Consider the following 3,997-nt stretch of genomic DNA (forward strand, 5'->3'; position numbering starts at 1 on the left):
ACTATTACAGACTCGGTCAGAGAGAGGTTGAAAATGTCAATGAAGACAGTTGATCTGCGCATGCTCTGAGTACACGTCCTGGTAATCTGTCTGGCCCCGCGGCCTTGTGAATGTTGACCTGTTTAAAGGTCTTGTGCACATCGGCTACAGAGAGCGTGATCACACAGTCATCCGGAACAGCTGGTGCTCTCATGCATGCTTCAGTGTTGCTTGCATCGAAGCGAGCATAAAAGGCATTTAGCTTGTCTGGTACGCTTGTGTCACTGGGCAGCTTGCGGCTGGGTTTACCTTTGTAGTCCGTAGCTCGTTGAGTGCGGTCCTAGTGCCAGCATCAGTTTGTGGTGGTAAATAGACTGCTACGAATAATATAGATGAGAACTCTCTCAATAGATAGTGGGGTCTACAGTTTATCATGAGATACTCTACCTCAGGCGAGCAATACCTCGAGACTTCTTCAATATTAGACATCGCGCACTAGCTGTTATTGACAAATAGACACCCTGCCCCTAGTCTTACCAGACGTTGCTGCTCTGTTCTGCCGATGCACAGAAAACCAAGCCACCTCTATATTATCCCTGTTGTCCTTCAGCCACGACTCAGTGAAACATAAGATATTACAGTTTTAATGTCCCATTGGTAGGATAGTCTTGATCGTAGATAATCCAGTTCATTTTCCAGTGATTGCACATTGGCCAATAGGACGGATGGTAGTGGCAGTTTGCTCACTCTCCGACGAATTCTCACAAGGCACCGCGACATCCGCCCCCGGTATCTCCATCTTTTCTTCACGCAAATGACGGGGATTTGGGGCTGGTCTCGGGAAAGCAGTATATCCTTCGCGTCAGACTCATTAAATACAAAATCCCCATCCAGTTCGAGGTGAGTAATCTCTGTTCTGATGTCCAGAAGATCTTTTTGGTCATAATAGATGGTAACAGCAACATTATTTACAAAATAAGTTACAAACAATGCAAAGAAACAAACAACATAACACAGTTGGTTAGGAGCCTGTAAAAGGGCAGCCATCCCCTCCGGTTCACACAGGGAGATAGATATAATAGGAGCGGTGGTGACTTATATGTCCCGGGTTTCTCTGGTGTAGACGGGTTACTGTAAAAGCACTTAGTGACAATTGCTGATATAAAAAAATGCTTGATTGATTGTATATTAAGTAAAAGTGATGACCTACTACCCATCATGTGGGAAGTAGCTGTGCCAACACTGGCAAGTGGCTGGGATGTCCCCCACAGAGTTCACCATCCTCTCCACCCTAAACATCTCCACCACTTCCACTCCCGCTGTTTGCGGTCTGCACCCCAGCTCCCACTGACCACAGACAGACCATACCTTAACCACACAACATGGTCAATACACTGTCAAATCGAACACAACTGAGAACACACACGCTTTATAGAAGTGTAAACACACATCTCTCTCTCAAAAAAAAGTTTATGAGTAGACTAAAACAACTGACACACATACACACAAAAAGGAGAGGAAGGTCATGCTTTCCGGGACGTTCTTCCTCAGAGGGAGCAGAGGTAGAGTAGCAGGTTAGAGCCCTCACACACTTACCCTTTCAGAGAGGACAGAGAGTACGACACGGTCTGCCTCCCCACCTCCTACACACACACACACACACACACACACACACACACACACACACACACACACACACACACACACGTCTCCATACTTCTTTCTCTCATATCTTTACCTGTAATGGCTGTACCACAGGGAGTGTTGTCGATAGCGCAATGGCTGTGTTCATGCAGTATAACAGACTGCAATTCTCTGTGACACGGAAGCTCTCCGCACTGCCAAAGCTGTCTCTCTCTCTGTTCACATCGTCCAAGATCTATCCACTGCCTTCGACACCGTGAAACATCAGATCCTGCTCTCCACCCTCTCAGGGCTGGCCGTCTCAGACTCTGCACTCTTGGATTGCATTCTGCCTGGCAGGCCGTTCCTACCAGGTGACGTGGAGAGGATCTGTTGCTGCACCACATATTATCACTGCTGGTGTCCCCCAGGGCTCGGTTCTAGGCCCTCTCCTCTTCTCTCTATACACCAAGTCACTCGGCTCCACCATAGCCTCACATGGTCTCTCCTATCATTGCTATGCGGATGACACTCAACTACTTTTCTCCTTCCCCCTTCTGACACCCAGGTGGCAACACAAATTCTACATGCCTGGCCGATATCTCAACTTGGATGTCGGCCCACCACCTCAAGCTCAACAAGATGGAGCTGCTCTTCCTCCCGGTGAAGGCCTGCCCGCTCAAAGACCTCTCCATCACGGTTGACAATGCCACAGTGTTGCCCTGTCAGAGTGCAAAGAACCTTGGTGTGACCCTGGACAACACCCTGTCGTTCTCTGCAAACATCAAAGCAGTGACTCGGCCTTGCAGGTTCATGCTCTACAACATCCGTAGACTAGTTGGACTACTGCAACTCGCTGTTGGCTGGGCTCCCCGCTTGTGCCATCAAACGCCTGCAACTTATCCAGGACGCTGCAGCCCGCCTGGTTTTCAACCTTTACAGGTTCTCTGATGTCACCCCACACTCCACTGGCTTCCAGTCGAAGCTCGTATTCACTACAAGTCCATGGTGCTTACCTACGGAACAGCAAAAGGAACTGCCCCTTCCTACCTTCAGGCTATGATCAAACCCTATACCCCAACCCGAGCACGCCGTTATGTCACCTCAGGTCTCCTGGCCCTCCCATCCCTATGGAAGGGCAGCTCCCGCTCACCCCGGTCCAAGCACTTCTCTGTCCTGGCACCCCAATGGTTGAACCAGCTTCTTCCTTAAGGTTGGAAATCAGAGTCCCTGCCCATCTTCCAAAAACATCTGAAACCCTACCTCTTCAAACAGTATCTTAAATAATAACCCCCCCCCCCCCCCCCCCCCCCCGATATCAAATAAAAATGAACCAGCACTTGCACTTGAAAGGTTCCATTTCTTAGCTCTGGTCCATGGAATAGTGCTCATTCCTCCTCTAATAGTGGAGGAACCCGCCACATGCCCTGGACCAGAGCTAGTCGGTTTCTATGAGGATAGATTGAGGATAAGCAGGAAATCAGCAGGGAAAATCAGCAGGGAAATCAAATCCCAGTGGTAGTTTAAAGTTCATGTTTTTGACTTTGACCTCAATGGAATGGCTCGTTTACGAGGTGACTTGGAGGAGTCAAATATGCTTGGCATGTTGAACATAGCAGCAGAGGTATATGGCTTAATGGTTTTACACTGTCATTTGTAGACATTTTCTGTAGTAGCCCATTTCTAGTGTATCAAGTTGCAGCAAGTCCTGTTAATCATTCAAACAGGCTTATACAAGACTTCAATCATATGTAACAAGATGAGAAAATAGCTTATTATGCTCTCTATTTGTCGTTTCACATTAGGGTTTAATTTGCAATACAAAGAATGCCACTGCACGATCCGCATTCCAAGGGCATCAGAGCTCGATGTAGTCTTTTTGTTGCAATCGAACAAGTGTAGGCCACAGCGTGATAGATATCGACACGTTACATTTTTGTTGCAGGTTTTATTTTCCATGATCGGCTCAACGACTTGGCACGTAACATCCCGAAAGGTGTTTCCTGGCAAAAATGGCAGGCCAGTGGCAATGTCCAGTGTTTACCGACATTGCTTGTAATATTGTAATAGTGTTTATTGTCCATTGGAAATAATGGACAATTACTGAACAGAAACTATACGCATTGGCCAGCAGGATATTCACCTTTTATTTAATCAAACTCCCATGGAAATCTGGTTTAAATACGGTGATGTGACTAAGGAAACAGGAATAGTTTCAGTTGCCATGGGAAATATTAACAAAACTAACGTCACTCCCAAAAAATGCGCGAAAGTTGCATGTTTCGCCACCAGATGGCGCCCAATCTTCATGATACACTGAACAGTGGTGATGTGGATCAAATATTTGTGTGAATTTACATAACTAGGTAAAAAAAAAACAAGATGAGTCAAGGCC

This window comes from Salvelinus fontinalis, chromosome 27 (assembly GCF_029448725.1).
Source record: "Salvelinus fontinalis isolate EN_2023a chromosome 27, ASM2944872v1, whole genome shotgun sequence".
In the NCBI taxonomy this organism is placed as follows: domain Eukaryota; kingdom Metazoa; phylum Chordata; class Actinopteri; order Salmoniformes; family Salmonidae; genus Salvelinus; species Salvelinus fontinalis.